We start from the raw sequence: 21,264 nt of genomic DNA on the forward strand, positions 1-21,264 counted from the left end.
GTAGAACTCCTGAAGTTCTATGAGAAAGAAGAGCTAAATGTCACCCATGACTGCAGACCTCCCTGGGGCCTTGAAGTCAGTGCAAGAGATGAAACAGCACCTGCAGGCTGAACAGGTAACGTTATGCAAAGGCGTGCCATCCTGTCTCATCATTATGCTTTTTATCATTACAACCACTATTATTTAGAAGTTTGAGACTTTTTTAAAAAAAAGATATTCTATGCTTGCAGAGGTTAAGAACTCTCGGCATACATTTTTGAGCTTTGATGACCCATTCTTTGTGGTTTTAGTGTATTCTTTTTTTATTTATTTATAGTTTTGACTGCATTGGGTCTTCGTTGCTGTGCATGGGCTTTCCCTAGTTGCACTGAGCCAGGTCTGCTCTTCATTGCGGTGCGTGGGCTTCTCATTGCAGTGGCTTCTCTTGTTGCGGAGCATGGGGTCTAGGTGCGCAGGCTTCAGTAGTTGTGGCACACAGGCTCTAGAGCGCAGGCTCAGTAGTTGTGGCACACGGGCTTAGTTACTCCGCAGCATGTGGGATCTTCCCAGACCAGGGCTCGAGCCCGTGTCCCCTGCATTAGCAGGCGGATTCTTAATCACTGCGCCACCAGGGAAGCCCTAGTGTATTCTTAAAACTGTTTTCTGAGGAATGTCTTGATTTTCTTCTGTACTTTTTTTTTTTTTTTGGAGGGTAGGGCATCTATTCAGATACAATTCCTGATGGGCTTCGTTTTCATAAGGTGATGCAAAGACCCGTGAACGTGAATTAGCACTGTTGAGTTTCTGCATTTCCATTTCTCGCCCCAAAGTCTAACCCTGCATTTTTTCCCACCTGCTGTGGTTCATCAGACCCCTCCTACTTGAAACACTCAAGGTCAGGGGCTGATGGATGATCCAAACCCTGCTTGTTACTCTACTTCATGGTTCTAGACCCAGTGGTTGCTCCAGCAGGTGGGTACATGACCCAAGCTGGCCCAATTTAGAGCTTGTCTATGGATCTTCTACATTTGATGTGGAGAGTATGTTTTCTCTTTCTTGCCTCACGGGCTCTGAAGTGCCTAGAATTGTGCCTGATATAGATTAAGTGTCTCTTCTCATTATTGTTAACGGGATGTGCCTTCAGGGCTGCTAGTGGCCATGGCCCCTTCCACATGAAGCAGCCTGCAAGAATGAGGGCAAACAAAAACAAAAGCTGAGATGAGAGGTGGAGAGAGAAATCTAGTACCATTCACATGAATCCATCCTTTTTTATGGTTTGGTTCCATGAGCTAATACATTTCTTTTTCTTGTTTAATTTGAGTTTTGATTCTGCTATTTGTAATAAAAAGTTCTGATGATGAACATAACATGTTATTTAGCAAATGCTTGGAAGTGTGGACTAGAAAAAAGTAAAGATTGATGCAGGAGTTTCTAGTAGGATAGACTCAGAGACTAAGACAGAAAACGCAGGGAGACAGGTTTGAGGGATGATTATGACCTTCACTTTGGAGGTATTGAGTTTGAGGATCTTTGGATTTTGCCATGTGGAACTGCCCATTAGGTGTTTAGAAATAAGGATAGAAAACTCAGGAGAGAGTTCAGAGGTGGGAATATAGATGTGTGGTCAACAGAATGGAGCTATAGCTGAAGCCCATGCTGGATGGGGTCCAGAGTGAGACTGGAAGAGGCACAGGAGGAAGAATAGGCAACGGGAGGTGATGTGGTCCAGTGAGAGGACAGGAGAGTCAGGGTATATAACATGAGAGACGTCAAAGAGGATAATCCCAGCAACACCCTCAAATGATGCCAAGAGGCTTAGATGGATGAGAACTCAGAAGAGACATCACATTTTAACAGGTAGTTTATTGGTACCACTTGAAAGAAAATTTCAGTTTAGCAGGAGCAAAACACAGACAGCACAGGGTTGAGAAATGGGTGGGAGAAGTGGATGGCGGGCGTGGTCAAAAGAGGGAAAGGTGTAGGAATTCCACAGTTTCAGTGGAGTCAGATCACCTCTTTTTTTCTTGAGAGTAATTGTGATTTAAGCATATTTGTATGTTAAAGAGAAATCAAAAGGCAGAAAAATACATCTGATGGGTACTGATGGAAGAAGCATGTTAAAAGAGGAAGTGATAGAGGGTAAAGGAAGAAGTCTCAGAGAGAATAAAATACATTTCCTTATTTAAGACAACAGGGCAAGAGAAAATGACCACGATGAGCCTGGGAGAATTTAAGGTAGGAGGTGAACGGTAGCTGGAAGTCCATCCCATGATGTTGAACCCAGGAAGGTAGATGACAGAGTCATGCACTACATGGTGGGTGGGTGAAAGTTCATTGTGGACAGAATTTAGAACCACTATGAGAAATTAATCAAGTTTATTATAATAATTTTGGAGCAGCACTGAAGTTAGAAAGAACAAATTGGCAGTGGATTCAGTCAGTTGCTACTAGCAGCCCAAGATAAGGAATAGCAAAAACCAAAGACGCATTTGCCCAGTTCAATGGAAAGCCAAGGAACAAGGAAATCTAGGATGCCAGGGAGTCTTACTGGGTGAAGAGAGCACGTTTGTCTCACTTATTAGCTTGCTTACTGTGGACTCGGTGCAGGTCGGTATCCAGCAATGAATGGAGATGCAATAAAGATTTACGCCATTGAAAAAAGGCACTCGTTAACTTTTATGATGTACTCTTTCATCTAGTTTGAGCTCTGAAACACAGGAATCACTTTCCTTTCATCTTCGCATTTGCCCTGGTGGTGTGATTAAAAAGAACAAGATGTTTCTGGAATCATCCCTGTGGAGAGAGAGGGTGGTGATAGCCATGGGAAAAATGGGAAGTAGAAATTCTGGAAGAATAAATGAATGTATCTGCATTCTCATTGTGAGGAAGGAACCAGGTGTGTGTGTGTACTAAGCACATGTGCTGATGGTTTAAGATGAGGCAGTGCATGAGTCCCACGGAAGGAGAGGATTTATAAAGTGATGGTGAGCAAGGAGATCTGGGCAGAATATAGGGTGACCAATTGTCCCAGTTGCCCAGTGGAAGGTGAACATGGGACTTTTAGTGCTAAAACGGGCAAGTTCCAGAGTGATCAGGATGTTTGGTCAGCCTAATATGTGCAGAGAAACATGAACAAGTATATTAAATATCCATTTCTCTTTAAATAGAATAGTTTCAGAACTCCTGGAGGCTTTGTGGAAGATGGCACCCTAGGGTGCCCCTGAGAAAGAACATTTGAGTTACATCGGCAGAGTAAGATTGTTAACTCCAGGAACTGGACACATTTCTAAATTGGGCTTCTTGAAGATTTCTAAAGCTTCCAAGTAATTGATCTGAAGCTAAAAGTGTAAGCCTAGCCTTTATGATGACATCTTAGGTAAACTATCCTATTGCTCCATTTAAAAACATATATATATATATATATATATATATATATATATATATATATATAAAATAGAATCACACAATAGGTGGCCTTTTTTTTTTTTTTAAAGAAGATGTTGGGGGTAGGAGTTTATTAATTAATTAATTTTTGCTGTGTTGGGTCTTTGTTTCTGTGCGAGGGCTTTCTCTAGTTGTGGCAAGCGGGGGCCACTCTTCATCGCGGTGCGCGGGCCTCTCACTACTGTGGCCTCTCTTGTTGCGGAGCACAGGCTCCAGACGCGCAGGCTCAGTAGTTGTGGCTCACGGGCCTAGTTGCTCTGCGACATGTGGGATCTTCCCAGACCAGGGCTCGAACCCGTGTCCCCTGCATTAGCAGGCAGATTCACAACCATTGTGCCACCAGGGAAGCCCTTAAAACATATTTTTATTAGAACCTAAAAGTGTCATTTAAAGCGACTCAACAGCTTTCTTGCAGTACAGTTCACAGGATACTAGGGGAAAAAATTGATTTTTATTTTTTCCTCTCCACCCTCCCCCAGCTGAGGAAACACTGTGCTGGGGCCCATCCACTGTCTCCAATTAGCAGGTGAGATGCTTGCATGTTTCAAAGGCTAAACAAAACATAAAACAGGCCTTATTAGCCTGCTTTGGTGCTGATCTGGACCAAAAGCTGAATAAAATGCATGAACATAATAGGAACACTGTAGATAAATCCCACACAGAAGAAACACACATATAACAGAAACATAATTGTCTTCAATTTGCAGATTCACACTGGATCCTAAGAACCTAGAATGAATGGAGCCTTTTCTTAGATCTTAGCTTGAGTCAGTGATTTCAGTAACGTTAACAATTGGATGGTGGTAGCGGTGGGTGAATGGGTGGGGGGACAAGTGTCTTCAGAACTTCTCTTGGGGGTGCAGAACCTGCAGAGGACGATCGAGGAAGTAGTGGTGGGAAAAACAAACACAAAAACTCTGAGCAAAGGAAAAGATGGTAATTCCCAGCATTCTGAGTTGATTGATACGCTCACACACAAATGCTATGAATGACTTACTGCTTCATTCACATTCTTGCTCCAAATCAGTGGGTCTCAGGCTTGGCTGCACATTGAAATTACCTGGGGAGCCTTAAAAGACCTGGTGCCGGGGTCCAATCCCAGAGATTCTGATTTAATTGCTCTGGGTTGTAGCCTTGGCAGCGGACTGCTTCTGTGCAGCCAAAATCGATAGCCGCTACTGTGCTGTCAGTCAAGAAATCAGGAGAAATGGCGCAGGCAAGTGGTTCTCAAATTGTACGTGCCTAAGAATGGCCTGGAGGGCTTGGTAGAATCTCCTGGAGCCCATCTTCAGAGGATTCAGTAGGTCAGGGTGGCGGCTAGAGATGCTGCATTTCAAAGGGCCAAGGACCACGCTTTGAGGACCACTGGCTTCGGTGGATCTTCTGTTACTATGTCTGGAGACAACTAAGCCATTCAGCATTCCTTGTGTACCCCTAGGAGCTCTGTGAACCCTCATTTATGTGTGCTTGGAGGGCACATCCGAATTAATTTGCCCAACTCTCTCAAGCCAGCCGATGGGAGGCAGCCTCTTTTTTTTTTCTAGCCTGGAAATGTAAGGGCTTTATTCTTTGCTGATCTTGTTGATTTTGGGGAAAGCCATCTAATTATTTGTGGGTGTCTGGTAATCCCAAGGAACACAGTGTCCTGGGCATGCGCCAGCCAGCTCCATGGAGTCCCTCAGACCTCCTGGCACACCAGCTAGCCGGGGCACCCTTCCTCCTGTGTACCCCTCCATTTCACCTTGGAGTCCTCCCTCTGTGCTCTAGGCCTGCCCTCATCCAACAAGCAGGATCCACAGTGCATTTGGAATCCTGCCCCATTGTGCTCAGAGAACCGTGGTGGCCCAAAGAATAGTAATAAATCACAGCTACTGTTTGTGAGGGCACTTATTCTGCCAGGAACTGTGCTGGCACTTCACACACATCATTTAACTTAACCTTCACGCCAACCTTCAAAGATGAGAATTATTATGCCCATTTTATAGATGAGGAAACTGAGGCTCAGAGAGTATGACTTGCCCAAAGCCTTAGGGCCATTAAAGGAGAGATGGGATGTGTGGCTGGGCCTGGCTCCAAAGTCCATGCTTTTCCCCCTACCCTTCTGCCTCCCTGGCACAGATGGACTAGGGTGGCAGAAAGAGCACTGGATCCCAGCTGGTAAATGGTCTGGCCTCCACTCCCAGAAGCCGCTGAGTGGACAGCCTTGGACAGGTTGCTGGCCCCGCCCCTAGTGCCTCTGTCCTCAGATCTTTATCTATGAAATGAGGGGTTTGACCAGATGGCTAAGGTCCCTCCCCCTCTTACTTTCTCACAGTGTCTCTGTGACTAATGCAATTGTGCTTCCTTTCCTGGGACTCTGCCCTGCCTGGTGATCACATCATATGTTCAGCAGACCTGTATCCAGGGAGAGCATCTTCCAAAGGCGCAGGATGAGTTACTGAGGTACCACTCAGCCAAGGTAGCGGGAGGTTATGTCAACCTGTCTGAGAGCTGCCTAACGACAATTTATAACCCACCTGTAAAATGTCCATTCTCTGGTGAAACTTGGCGTTCAGTTGTCTGAGTCAGTACTAGATCGAAAGCTGGTCACCTAAAACCTGAGGGGGAGGAGGACGGGAATCAGACACACTCCAGTGTGTGTCCCCTTGCCTGTTGGTCCTGGAGCAGTGGCCTCGGGGGTGTCCTCTGCCCAGAGGAGGCCAGAGAGATGTGCACTGGGCTCTGCTTTCTGTAGCCTTTCTCCCAGGGCCCCAGGGGGCGGATGTGCGGAAGGAGGTTGTCCTTACAGCTTTTTATTATGATAGTTACTATTATTATGGTTATAGACTGATGTGCTACTTTCCCCCAGGTAAACAAAATCTGACCTGAAATTAGGAACCTTAAATTGTTCTTTCATATATTTTTTTATTGAATTATAGTTGATTTACAATGTTGTATTAATTTCTGCTGTACAGAAAAGTGATTCAGTTATACATATACATATTCAGTTATATATATATATATATATATATACACACACACATTCTTTTTTTATATTCTTTTCCATTATGGTTTATCATAGGATACTGATATAGTTCTCTGTTCTGTACAGGAGGACATTGTTGTTTATCCATTCCACGTATAATAGCTTACATCTGCTAACCCTAGCCTACCACTCCATCCCTCCCCCAGCCCACTGCCCCTTGGCAACCATGAGTCTGTTCTCTATGTCTGTGATTCTGTTTCTGTTTTGTAGATAGGTTCATTTGTGTCATATTTTAGATTCCACATATGAGTAATATCATATGGCATTTGTCTTTCTCTTTCTGACTTCACTTAGTATGATAATCTGCATCCATATTGCTGCAAATGGCATTATTTCATTCTTTTTTATGGCTCAGTAATATTCCGTTGTATATAGTACCACATCTTTATCCGTTCATATCTGTTGATGGACATTTAGGTTGTTTCCATGTCCTGACTATTGTGAATAGTGCTGCTATGAACACAGGGGTGCATGTATCTTTTTGAATTATAGTTTTGTCTGGATATACGCCCAGGAGTGGGATTGCTGGATCATATGGCAACTCTATTTTTAGTTTTCTGAGGAACCTCATACTGTTTTCCATAGTGGCTGCGCCAACTTATATTCCCACCAACAGTGTAGGAGGGAGGAACTTTAAATTAGAGTTGATCTTTTTGTTCAAATGGGCCTCATTTCTCATATGTAATGTAGGATGAAGGGGTGAGATGGACCACCGATCTTCAAGTCCCCTCCCATGCTTTGTGAGATTCCATCACAGATCAGAGGGCAAGCAGACGCAAGTAAGCAAAAGGGGACACAGAGCAGGTGGATGCCAGGAAACCTGCTTTCTAAACAATCAGATAATACAAAGATTTTGTTGTTGTTGTTGACTATATATTTATTTTAAAAATTGTGGTCAAATACTCATAACATAAAATTTACCATCTTAAAAAAAATTACCATCTTAACCACTGTAAAAAGTTCATTTCAGGGGCATTTAAGTACATTCATATCATTGTGCCGCCATCACCACCATCCAACCAGGAACTCTATTTATCTATAAAGATATGTTAACAGTGTTCACACAGCACTAAAAATAGCATCTCCAAAAGCAATAATATTTTGAATTTATAAACCTCCTTCGTAGAAATTTAAGGCATTTCACAAACATTGTCTTGTCTGTCCTTGCGATGACCTTATGTAGAAGCAGAGAGATCGGAGAGTGGACAGATCAGACAAAAAGAAGGAAAAAGACCCGGGGGGACATGCAAGTTTGCTAAATTTCATTGTGACCCGCAGAGACTCAGTGAATCATCCAAGGTCTCATAGTTTTCAGGTAGCTGAGGATCTGAGAGCTCGGATACATGCCTTTAAGTTCAGTTTTCAGTTTTCTAAGACTGTGATAATATCAACCAGAGAGGGAAGTTAGAGGACAGTACGGGCTTGCCCTGCCTCGAAAGAGGAGTTTTCTTCACGGATACGTTGTTGGGATGGGTGTATCAGTGTGGGAGTGGGGATTTGGGGAGCAGGGATGCTTTGGCAGAGGTGGGGTGACCTGGGAGGTTCTCGGGTTCTGTCGGTTTCTGGGCAGCTGCTAATAGGGAGCTTTGGGTGGAAAGGGCTGAGACCTGTTTATAACACTGAGAGAGGAGTGCTCACAGGTGCAGAAAATTTCATGGCCTGGGAATGAAAGCTTCACTGTCCAGGCTGTGTGTGTGTGAGAGAGAGAGAGAGAGAGAGGGAGAGAGAGAGAAAGCCAGGTGGAATTCAGATACAAAAGATATAAAAGAAAATGTATGTGATTTTTCCTGGCTGTGGATGATGGGTCAGATGATGAAGTTAGTCATCAAAGTTCGTAAACTGCATTCTTGTTTTCAATTTGGTGATTTGTTTTTAAAAAATGATATTTTTTGTTGGAGAAGAAAATTGTATTCGTGGAAAGTTGTGTTTCAGTTAGATTCCACCTTTTGGTGACTGGAAAATTTCCAGTGAATTTCCAGGAACAAGAAAATGGCAGTGTTCCTGGTGCAAAGTCTGAATCCTCAAAGTCCAGGAACAGGCATGCATAAACTGTGATTAAAAGACAGAAAATGAACTTAAGAAACAATCTAACAATTAGAGCCTGGCAAGTAAGATGCCGTCCTTTAGCCTGGAATATACTCATCAACGTGTGTAGGAGAAGGGGCTGCTTCTTCGTGAATAGAGTGGATGATTAACTGGTCTGGTGGTCTCTACTCAGCCAGTTATATGTCATTGGTTTCCCACTGAAAGCACATGGAATAAGTATTAGCTTTGCTGTTGTTCCCTCTGCAGTTGGCCACATTCTGGTGGATCAACAGGGAGGCCAAGAGGAGTTGGCTTCAGATATTCTCCCTTCATTCACTCCATTTCTTAAGAGCCTGCTTTGTACCAGGCACTGTGCTAGAAGCTGCTGGGCAGGGCTCCAGCCTTGACCTTGGATGAGTTTACAGACTAGCAGAGGAAGGGAGACAAGTGTCATTGGTGCCGTGAAAGGAGTTTGTGCAGAAGGTGCTCAAAAGGTACAAACTTCCAGTTATAAAATATATTTCATGGGGTGTGATGTACAGCACGGTGACTATAGTTAATAATATATTATTAACTATATATTATATAATTTTAATGTAATATTATATATTAATTATATATTATATAATTAATAATATTATTAAATATTGTGTATTTGAAAGTTGTTAAGAGAGTACATCTTAAAAGTTCTCATCACAGGGCTTCCCTGGTGGCTCAGTGATTAAGAGTCCACCTGTCAATGCAGGGGACATGGGTTCGAGCCCTGGTCTGGGAAGATCCCACATGCCGCGGAGCAACTAAGTCCTGTGCCACAACTAGTGAGCCTGCGCTCTAGAGCCCGCAAGCCACAACTGCTGAGCCCATGTGCCACAACTACTGAAGCCTGTGCGCCTAGGGCGTATGCTTCTTAACAAGAGAAGCCACCACAATGAGAAGCCCGCACACTGCAAAGAAGAGTGGCCCCCGCTTGCTGCAACTAGAGAAAGCCCAAGCGCAGCAGCCCAATGCAGCAAAAAAAAAGTTCTCATCACATGAAAAAATAAATTGTAACTATGTGTGGTGATGGATGTTAACTAGACTTATTGTGATCATTTCACAATATACACAAATATCAAATCATTATGTTGTATACCTGAAACTAATGTAATATATGTCAGTTATATCTCAATTATAAAAAAGAAGTGTGTGTAGAAAATACAATGAAGGGATTGATTAGCTTGTTTGAATGGTGTATAAGGAACAGGGAGGGCTTTTGGAAGAGATGACATCTAAACTGTGTTTAAAAAAAAAAAAATCGGAATTTTCCAGGCAGGGGGTTTTTCCAGGAGAGGTTAGATGCACTGAAGGGAACGGGGAGCAATTGAAGTGAAGGTTTGGACTCCATATACAATCTTTAAAAAATGATTACCGAACGGCATGGGGCACTGGCAATCTGAATTGCCTAAAGGGATTTGGCCACAGATCCTTATAAGAGAAGACAAAGGTGAAATTGAATAACAGAAAGAAGGAAAATGATGAACAAGTACATGAGAAAAGTCAAATGGGAAAGGAGTAAAGAAAAGTGAAAAGATTTTAAAAATCATATATTAAATCCCAAACAAAGAACGACAAAGTGGTCAGACTTGGAGCAGATGATCAAGAGACAGACTTTTCCATTCTAAAGCTGGACGACATGGTCTGCATCGGACAGAGAACCACCTAAACAGAACTAGGAGAAGGTGGTGCCATTTGGTGACACAGTCTGTAAAGACTAGAAGCCTGGTCCCAATGCCTGGTGACATTGTACCTGCACAAGGGAGGGAGCCCCCAGATGGCACCATGGGGCAGCAGCAAGGCCCATCGTGTGCCCTGGGCCTGAAACCTCCCTCACCTCCTCCCCGAGAGCTGCTCACACTCTCACCCCCTCCAGGAGTGGTGATAGGGCCCAGAGGCTCAGACGGCAGAAAGGCTACTGGAATCTGGCAAGCCCTGGACAGACAGTTGTCTGCCTTCACCTCCTTTTATCGGCTCTACCACAGCAGACTTTGTCCCAGGACATAAAACCACAGAACCACAGAATTTCAGTGAGAAAAGAGCATAAGTATCTCCTAATTTAATCGTTTCCAAACTCCTTTGATCATCTACCCTCAGCAATAAAAAACAATTTGAGCATGTAGCTTCAATTTAAGCGTATTCATTCATTTTTAAATGACATACTTAGCCTTCTGTACTAATATATTTACTTTAAACATACACAAACATTATATTTACAAATAAATAGTTATATTATTTTCTTCCTGTCCTCTAACATATTATCTTTGTTGTCTCTGGGGTACATGAAATCTATTTTTAGATTCAAATTCAAAATTCAAATTCAACCAGATGTTTTCATCTCTTCTGTAACTCTCTTCCAAAAAAACAATCTTTTTCTTGAACACCTAGAGGGACACTGTTCCATTTTTGGGAAACTTCTCGGAGTTCCCTGGTTACCGTGTCCCAGGTGGCCAAGGAGGGGGGCTTCTGTACAGGATCACACCAGGAGTTTGGGTCAGAGCAGAAGGCTTCTCTGGGAAAGAGCCCTGGTTCCGCATTTGGCTCTCCCTGTCTCTCACCACCATCTGAGCTGTGAGGACAGCAGGAAGGCCTCTCACTGCCACAGTAAATATTATGGTTGCCTCTGGTATGCAGAAGAGCAAGAGGGGCGGCTGCATTTGCTGCTTCCAGGTGGCAGACGGACAAGAATGAAAGCAGGCAAGGAGGAGCTGGAGGGGCGTCTGGGAAAAAAGAGAACAAGAAAACCTCACTAGTGTATGATATGTACTATAAACAGCCCAGGGTTGTTTGGGGTAAGAAACTGTCAACATAAATCAGTTCTTTCTCAGCGAGTGTGGGAGCAGGTGTTCCAGGGGAAGGATGAGCCTGGCAGCTGTGGTGGGTTCTGTGATCAGGCCCTGATTGCACGGAAGTCCCTGGATGTTAATGTGGACAGGGCGCAGGGGCCCCTGCCATTTGTAAAACTCGCTTTTCAAAATCCTGCATTACCACAATGTGTAAATTCTTTCAGATCATGGATTGTTTCCTCAATTCTTCAGCAGTTTTTCCAAAGCACACAAACATTAGTTGTGGAGCTGGTTTGGGGCCAAGAATCCTTAACTGACCAAGAGTGCAGAAAGGCCCGGGGATGATAAAAATGCAGGCCGGCCTTGCTCTAAAACATCTCAGGATGCTCAGAGAACCAACTGGAAATGCTTCTTCGCGCAGCTCTTTGCGAAAACATTTGAGAGAAAAATCTCTTTCAGTAATTAAACTGGGCGGGTGGGGGGGGGTTGGAATCAAAGATCTTTCTGGCAATTTGAGATGAACTTTCTCTCTTCCCCCTCCCCAATCCTCCTGCTTTGGAATGACAAACTAAGTCAGATACCGAGGCCAGATTTAAAATCACTGTGACTTTTAATTTGGGTACTTATTGTTTGATAGCAAAAGAAAAATATTTCTTTTGAGGTAGGTGCCCCAAATTGAAAGCTGCTCTGAGTTTAGGGAAAAGGCAGAGTCTTCAGGGTCCATAGGAGTTGGATAAAACTCAAAGGGAAAATAATTTGGGTTTCAGTTGCGGGGGAGGGGTGCTTAGACTGTGGTAACAGTTGGTTTTTGCTTGTCTGGAATGCTTTTCCTAACTCCCGATTTCAGTAACTTGCCCTGCTGCCCTGGCCACGGAGATAAGTGTGTATCCCAAGCCTGGGCAATCATTGTATCCCATCTTCCTGACAACAGTGATTGGTACAAGGGTTGGATCCTTGACTCAGACAGGGCTTTGCTGAGGTCTGATATATAAATAGGAAGTGAGCTTCCATGGCCGCTAAATGGGAGGGTGTGGATTTGGGCTCTTGGACATCATACTATCTCCTGCCACGTGGAAAATTAGAGTGAAGCCAAGAGACAGGCAGAGATGGAAGATGGATGGACACATGCTTGAGGATGGCTGGGGAGGGAGAGAGTCCTGGGAGCAAGGCATCAAACATGACGCTTTCTCGTAGCAGCCCAGGTGGGATCCGTCAGCACGTTCTTTCATCTCCACCTTTGAACTGGAACCTGATCCTGATAATGTGACAGGGTCTTATCTCCATCATAACAACTTAAGGTTCAACCTTCATTGTGTCTTCCCTGGAAAATGACAGTAGCCTTTTCCTTGTCCTCCTGCTCCTGCTTTGCCTTGATGCAGTCCATTTTCCATGCAGCAAAGAGGTCATTTAGTTGTCTGCCTGTACAATGTTTTGAGATGTTAATTACACCTTGTCACTGCTCTGCTCAAACCCTTCAAAGGATTCTCATCTCACCCAGAGGAAAGCCAAAGTCTTACTGTGGTTTTCCCTACAACCCCTGTCCCTTCCTCCTTGGAGCTCATCAGCCTCCTCAGCTCCTGAACGATTCTCCGTCCTCTGACGTGGCTGTCTTTTAACTTTTGTGCACTGTACATTTACGTCTCTGGTTTTTATTGTTGCTTTCATTGCTGTGTTCCGCACATCCCCGGGGGACCCTGGAACACAGCGAGAGCCACAAATTCCAGTGCTGGCCTCCAAGGCCTTCCAGAGCTGGTTCCCTCTGCTCTTGCCTTCATTCTATCACTGATCCCTTCCCGCCTTCTGAGCCTACATATTCCCTTTATTTTGCTTAAGCTAGTTTTGAGTTGTGTTGGAAATTTTTAACCAGGAGATTTGGGGGAGACCTGTACATCACTAAAGCTGACATAAGTGAATTTTTCCCTAAGCTTTTGATGTTGGTTCAACCTAAGCGCTCTAAAGATACCACTTGTTGAACCACCTCCCGCTGAAGTTTAGAGGTTATTAATATTTTCCATAATGTTTTTTATGCTTAAATAGTGTGCTCTTAAGATTTTTGCTACATTCTTAAGCTTGAGCCTTAGTATATTTCAGGGTCAGCATTCTCCTATGTCTTAAATCAAATCTAATTCAGTGAGCAAATGGGTTCAATTTAGAAAACTTCAGTGTATAGTCAACTTTCCAGGTGGGTAACTACTCTTTAGTAAAATGAGAGACACTGTGGAGTTAACACTCCATCTTTTTTTCCTCTAGATGGTATAGGGCTGGAGGGAGATGACTGACAAGGAAGCATCCAGGGATCATCTTTTTTTAGCAATAGTTATGTTGCTCACCTAGCTGGCTTCCTCTAGGCTGTGGACCACTGGTTTCCCTTTTCTGTGTGTTAGTGTCATCTGGGTAACTTTTCAAACTCTCTATACCTAGGCTACACCCCAGACCAATTAAATCAGATCTTTAGGGGTGAGAAAGCAACAATAATGAAAACAATAGTAGGTAACACTTACTGAGCACATACCACGTGCCGGGTCCCGTGCTACATGGCTTCACATGCATTACCTCATTTCACTCTAACAATAATTCTATCAGGCAGTACTGCTATGATTCCCTCTAAACATATGAGGAAATAAATCGAGTCACATAGAGCTTAAGTAGATTGTCCAACATCTTACAAGGAGCCAGTGATAAGAACCAGTTACTAATCCAGGCAGGCTGATGCCAGAGCCTAAGCTCTTTTATAATTTGGTTTTTATTTTTTATAAAAATTCAATACACGTAGTTTTAAGAGCCAAACAGTTCTCAAAGTTCATTACTAAAAATATCAGCCTATCAATCCCGTAGCACCACACCCAGCTGTCCTACTTCCTCATTCTCAAGGCTGTCACTTTCAGTTATTTTACTTTTTCTTTTCATATTTGCATACGTGTCTCTCGCTATTACTGTTCATCATGTGATCTTTTTCTTTTTTCAGATTTAAGCATTAGCTCTTACCTTCCCATGTGGAAGATTAAGGCAGAGTTTTACTGCCCATCACTGCTCACTTCTCCTAGTGTAGCTGCATCATACTTTGATGATATCATAGCAGATTACATCATTTGGATTGTGTAAATCCTGTTTATGGCTGAGCTATATGGTACGCTCACTACGTCGTTGTTTCTTCCTTCCTGAAACAATTCTATTCTTGTTTTAAGCTGTAATCTTTGTTGTTACGTCTCTGAAAGTAACAGTGGCAGTTTTCTGTTTGTTTTTGACAAGAGTGGGGAGTAATTCTCATGTCCTTGCATAGTTTCTGTTTACTTCAAGTTACTTTTTTGTTTGTCTGTTCTGGAGTTTGCCTTTCATATCTGAGACTTGCCTCAGATGTCCTGTGATCCTTGGCTGTTTGTTTCCAGATGTTAGAGGGGGGCTAAAAATCAGACTGGGAACCATGTGCACAAGGGCATTTATGGTACGTCACTGGGCATTTGAATCTCAGGCCGATCGTGTTTCCCAGAGGAGATCTTCCAGTCTCCTGTCTGAAGAGTGTTACCCTGGATGCCAGCATTTTAGGAGTAGAGTCAGGGAGGGAGGTTGGGGATTTTCAGTTAATCCTTCTGTTTTCAACCAAGCACTCTGGCCCGAGTACTCAACTGGTCTGGTGTGTGTAGATCTTCTGTTTTGTCCTCCTTAGAGAATAAGACTCCAATCTTCTGGGGAGGCGTGTGGCAGGGAGGGACACTCACCCATCCGTGCAGAGTTAAGGAGGGGATCTGTGCACCTTACTGCTTTGTAAATAGACTTTTAACCAACTGTCTCCTTTTCTGCCCCTTGTTTACCCTCACTCCTAAAAGCACCTGTGCTACCAATTCCTGAGGCTTCTGAAGGTTCTGGATGCAAACTGAGTTGTTTCTCAGCTTCCTGCCTGCTGACTTAGAGTGATTCTGCCTAGAAATTCGGAGCCAGTTATCATTTTTTTTTTTTTTTTTTTTTTGCGGTACGCGGGCCTCTCACCGCCGCGGCCTCTCCCGTCGCGGAGCACAGGCTCCGGACGCGCAGGCTCAGCGGCCATGGCCCACGGGCCCAGCCGCTCCGCGGCATGCGGGATCCTCCCGGACCGGGGCACGAACCCGCGTCCCCCGCATCGGCAGGCGGACTCCCAACCACCGCGCCACCAGGGAAGCCCGCCAGTTATCATTTGTCCTTCTGCTTTTAACAAACATCACACACACACACACACACACACACACACACACACACACACACAGAGATATGTATGCATGTATTTGTTTTATTATCTTCTGCCCCAGTCTCTTTGTCCTAGTAACTTTATTCCGAATCCTCATTTTGTTGGGAATACAGACAGGAGTGGAGTTAAATGAGTGTGTCCTATCATCCTCCTTGTGGAGGGGTCAGAGCCCTCAATCACCACCTCCCTTGGAATGATAGACAATGAGCTATTTTCACGCTCCTAAATGCGCGTATCAGCACTGTCACGATTTTTGTTTCACTGGCTTTTCTCAGCCTAGTTAGACAGGTCATGAGGCTGTCATATGCCCATAGCACAGATGAAGGATGACATGGCAACAGTAAGGGGCTGTGCCAGGACCACACCACATGCCTTCTGACTTCTTTCCAACGCTGTTTCTGCATTTTCACATCTGTGTCCTGGCCTATACTGAGGAGACCGTCTGCCACTAGGAACTCTCGGATCCACCAGTGATCCTGGGAAACCATGATTCAAATTTCAGGTTCCAGGCTTCCCTGGTGGCACAGTGGTTGAGAATCTGTCTGCCAATGCAGGGGACACGGGTTTGAGCCCTGGTCTGGGAAGATCCCACATGCCGCGGAGCAACTAGGCCCGTGAGCCACAACTACTGAGCCTGTGCGTCTGGAGCCTGTGCTCTGCAACAAGAGAGTCCACAACGGTGAGAGGCCCACGCACCGCGATGAAGAGTGGCCCCCACTCGCCGCAACTAGAGAAAGCCCTCGCACAGAAACGAAGACCCAACACAGCAAAAATAAATAAATTAATTAATAAACTCCTACCCCCAACATCTTCTTTAAAAAAAAAAAAATTCAGGTTTCCTGCCTGAGTCTACAAAGAAGAGACATAGAAGAGGGAAGTGTGGTATACAACTCTTTTATTCCATTCTGGGCTTTCTTTATCTGCTCCAACTGTTCAGCCTCCTTAACATTTAGGAGCAGATAAATGCAGAGATGACTACATTTGGAGGAGCTACAAAGGATGCTAAAAAGGCATGGGGCTTCCCAGGACTGGAAGAATGAGTAAAACAGTAAACTTTGTTCCCAGGCTGAAGAAAAATGCTGTACCGAAACTGAAATTGGCCCTTGGGATGACATTTGGAAGCCAAATGAACTGCAGCTGTTTAAGCAGTGAGGTCAATGGCTCAGCTAATTGTGGAAACGTGGGGATTCCCCACTGACCCAGAAATCCTTGTCATCCATGGCTAAGGACATACATTGTGAAGGCGATGTGTGCAGTTGATCTTTGAAAACAGGAAGACCTGGGCAGCTCTAGCTAATGCACATGGCTATGTTGCCCTTCTCCTGAAGCTTAGGATCACTGGCAAAATCCAGCTCCACAGCCTAAAAAATAAAAGAGGACCAAATGGTAAAAAGAAATCCAACATTATGGTGAATGGGCTAGACTTGATAAGGTGCACGCAGAAAACTGCATTATTTTGTCTCTCTCTAGTGCAGTTGAATCCCTTCTGTAATTCTGTAGGCAAGTTCATTCCCATTGCTGGGGGAAAACTCAGGCAGGTCCACTGACTTTGTCACTGCCAGTAATAAAAAGCCTCTGGGTCCTTTAGATCTCAAGATAAGTCTCATTTCAGAAATTAGGCATTTCAGTAATTAAATGTATGCATCAAAACTCGAAACTTCATCCAAAGTTAAAGCTTTTCTCCTGCTCTGTGTCTGCCGTGGGCTCAAGATCTGACATTGCGATTGTTCCTCCAATTTCTTCTTCCTGACACTGCTCCTGGCTTCCCTGGAGCTGGAGCTGGAGCTGGGGCAAGGGAGGTGTGGAGGGAGACCAAGAGGTCTTTCCTGAAGGACCCAGATGTAATCAGACAGTGGATTGCATATGATCTTAGTTAGGTGACTGTCTGCTACTCTCTCATGGGGGCCCTTTCTGACTGTGGACCGCGTGGTGAGGACAGAGCTGTTCTGCTACCTGGTCCTTACGATGACTCCCCCCTCAGTCTTGGGGTCTCTGCATGGTGGTTCCTCTGTTGGAAGGCAGTGCCCCTCCAGGAAGCCCTGTTGGGTGTGGAGGGGGTCTTCCACGGCCTGTGAGCAGTGCTTCCCCACTCAGCCCAGGCCCACCTCCCTTTCCCTCAGCTCTTCCTGCCCAAGCCTGTGGTCATAGTTTCTGCCCTAAGGTTTCCCAGGCAGGAATGAGGTGCCAGTGTCTGTGTTCTGCACACTCCACGGGGGTGCAGTCACATTAAAAACTCTGTCACCATGCTGCATTCTGTTCCGGGTAGCGCCTTACATGGCCTGGAAGAGGGGAAGGTCCTCTCTCCTCCGTGGGGGTGGGAGGAAGTGAGCGGTATCCTGGTGACCCTCTCTGGCCTTTCTAGCATCCACCTCTGGATATCTAGGTGGGTGATGGTATTTGACTTTTTTTTTAACCTTTTTGGATGCTTTTTGCATCCTGCATTGGCCTGGCACCTAGTGATTTGTTCTTGGCCTGTGGGAGCTGTCACAGCTGAAGAACGTTCCCCAAAGATATTCAGTCCTAAGTCCCCCAACCTGAGACACTTACCTTACATGGCAAAAGACAGTGTTAAACTAAGGATCCTGAGATGGTATTATCCTGGATTATATGGGTGGGCTCTTCATGCAATCATAAGCACTCTTCTACAAGGGAGGCGGAGGGAGATTGGACACATAGGGTTAGGATGCAATGTAATCATGGAGGTACAGGTGACAGAGCTGCAGCCACAAGCCAAGGAATGCCAGCGACCCCCGGGAGCTGGAAGAGGCAAGGAGCCTACCTCCCCTAGCGCCTCCTGACGTGGTGTGGCCTTGGCCTTGATTTCAGCCCAGTGATACTGATTTGGGATGTCTGGCCTCCAGAACTTGGAGAGAGTAAATGTCTGTTGTTTAAGCCGCCCAGTTTGGGGTAATTTGTTACAGCAGCCCCAGGAAACTAACACAGGACTGTCAGCCAGAAGTAAAATGGGAAGAATCCCATTTTAAATTATATTGTAAAAGAAAGAAATTTTAAAATTATCCCAATGCCTCTGAAAGGGGCTGCTTATCACTTTTGCTGGTTGTGTTGATATATTTGACTTTTAATGTGTATGGATCAGCCTGAGGGACATGGTTGGACTGGTGATGTCTCCACATTTGTTATTGCCTCTGACCGAGGGGCAGAGGCACCACCCCGCAGGTGCTTTGTCACTTTCTGGCCTCAGTCATTCTTTCTTTGACATAATCTCTGTAGATAGAACCTTCTTAACTGTCCCATTCTCAGGCAGCATCCTTGACCCATTTATGCTTGAAAATCACTGTCTATATACGCATCTGTTTCTTTCCTTGAGAGGTTTAGTATTAATTTTTCCCCAGGGGAGCTCCCAGGGAGAACACGGAACAACATGCCCAGTGCACTCCCTGCGGAGGGAGGAGGATTGCCTTGCTGGAGATAAGAGATGTGATTGACATCTCTGATGCATGACTGGCTCCCAGTTCTGGCATCCTTACTGTTGACTCATAGAAACTTAAGAACCTGAAATTGTATAGTCCAGCTCCTAGAGTTTTCACATGAGGCCCCGAAGGCCTGCTGAGTTCCCTGGTGAGTGGCAAAGTCAGTGTTACTCCCAGGCCAGCCGTGTGGCACCCTGCCACTGGGTCACACAGTTCCCCTCCCTGTGCTCATTTCCTCATCTCCAAGGATGAAGGGAAGGCAGGGTTGGGGAGGGTCATTTACTCATTCAACAAACAGTGTTGGGCAGCTACCACAAACCTAATCTCCTGCCAGGTGCTGGACACCAACCAAACTGTCCCAGATTAATAGGACTCAGCCTGGTGAGCTACATACTCTTTTCAAGCTGACTTCCATGGAAGTCCACTGTATATAACAAAGAAAAGCAGAAGGAGGGCAGGTGGGGTGGGAAGAAGGGTGGAGACTGAGAAACTGGGTGCACCACAGCTAGGTACCTCCCACCCCCAACAGTCCCCAGTCTTAGGAACCCTTAGACTCAATGGTTTCTCAGCTTGAAAAATGCTATTTAAGAGCCCAGCTTAGGGCAGAGGCCACATGTTCTGACTCTGAAGACATTCTGCTTGGTTTCTAATCCTGACATTACTGCTTCCAAGGGTTGGGCTCTTGTTCAAATTACCTAATACTTCTGTGTTCCAATATCCTCATCAATAAAATCGGAATAGTACCTAATTCTAATAGTTCCTAACTCTTTGGGTATAGAAAAGATTAAATGAGTTCATTCATTCACAGCAGTGCCTGACACAGTTAGCACTCAAGAACTGCCAGGTGATAGAATTTATGTGTTTATGAATTGCCCTTCGACTCTCCACTGTCCTACATACAGTCCTCATTCTTCGATCAGGGTGGATGATGTCATGGAACACACTTGAAAGTTTAGGAAAATTCCACTCGACTTCAAAGCACTATGATGAATGATCATGTAATTCCTGCCTTCTGATGGGCAGGACTGAACTTCAGCAAACCCTGGACACTGATTGGAGTGAAACCCAGTCAAGGGGAACAGAAGGGAAGCCATGTGGGGCTTCATCTCGCTCTGCCAGGGAATGGACTTCTCTTTGCAAGTTAACAACCAGAGAGTCAGAGGGAAGTTGCTTTTGTTGGAGGGTTATGCCTTTGCCACTAGAAAGTTTTCCCTCCTTGCCAAGCCCTTAGCCAAGATCCAGCAAAAACATAAATGACAAAAGCTGGGAGTGTTCCAAAGCAGACCGGAGAGGAAATTTAATTTTGGAGATGGGGTAGGAGTTGGGGGAGAGGGCAGAAAGGAACAGGAAGGGAGACAGGCTTGGGCAGAATGTCAGGGATGGGAGGGGAGGAGGTGAAGGGGGCTGCATGGGTCTGCTCAGTACAGAAGCCCATCTTGCAATATAGAGTCGGTGCTCAGGGCCCCAGGAGCCTGCATCTTGGACAATGGCAAACCGATGGGGCCTGGAGGGCCTGCAGATGACTCTGGGGGAGCTTCAGCTGGTGGCAGATGCAGCTGGGGCCAGTGGCCACCTGTGCTCTGGCGCCCTCGCTCCCCACCTGGCCCATCTGCATTTACTCAGTCTGCCAATTATAGCTGCAAAGCCCCAGGGGCTCCAGATCACGTTCCTAAGGAAGGCTGACATCAGACCCAAGGAAGGAGTGCTTCCTTTCTGGTGCACGTTCTAACCAACCATGCAGCCTGCGGCAGGCTTCCCTGCGTTGCAGAAACTGTGAGGAAAGTGAGCCTGGGCTGAGTGTTCCCTGTTCTCACCTGGGTGCCCTAGCATCTGTTTGTTCCCAGCCAGTGGGAGGAGGAGGATGGTGCCAGGGGTTGCCTCAAATTCTTGACCTTGCTGGAGAATAACCCCATGCTTCCTGGGGGAGTGTCACTTTCACATATAAAAAGAGAACATGGACACAGCAGTTGGGGATGAACCAACAAGAAGGAAGGTCATCCTACCCGGTATTGAATATCTACAACATCCCAGACACTGGATCTGGAAATTTACATGCATTCTTGGCTTATTCTCAGCAGTGATGCTTTAAGGTTGCGATTACATCTTTACTTTACAGGTGAAGAAACCCAGTCTCACTGATTTCAATCATCTTTCCAAGGCCATGTAGCTGGATTCAAACCCAAGCCTGTCCTAGTCCAAGGGAGGAATTCTTGCTATCACCTGAGTGGCTCCCAAATGTTAGACTGGTGTTGGGGAGCTGTTTAAGGCTACACATGTCCGGTCTCATCTCTAGAATCAGAAATTCTGAGGTGAGGCTGGGGA

General features: G+C 45.2%; 1 protein-coding gene across 2 annotated transcripts in view; it reads left to right on the plus strand.

Moving 5' to 3' along the window:
- Positions 1 to 21,264, plus strand: part of LOC111173461 (uncharacterized) — a 146,433-nt gene that overhangs the window by 46,086 nt on the left and 79,083 nt on the right. Inside the window, exon 4 of one of the 2 annotated variants that reach the window (XM_089903682.1) lies at positions 1 to 115. The gene's annotated coding sequence lies outside the window, so the exon portion shown is untranslated. The other variant, XM_089903681.1, reaches the window with a different exon arrangement.

The sequence above is a fragment of the Delphinapterus leucas genome, chromosome 21 (assembly GCF_059928025.1).
Source record: "Delphinapterus leucas isolate spDelLeu-1000000601 "Yukka" chromosome 21, BTC_Dleu_Yukka2, whole genome shotgun sequence".
Lineage (NCBI taxonomy): Eukaryota > Metazoa > Chordata > Mammalia > Artiodactyla > Monodontidae > Delphinapterus > Delphinapterus leucas.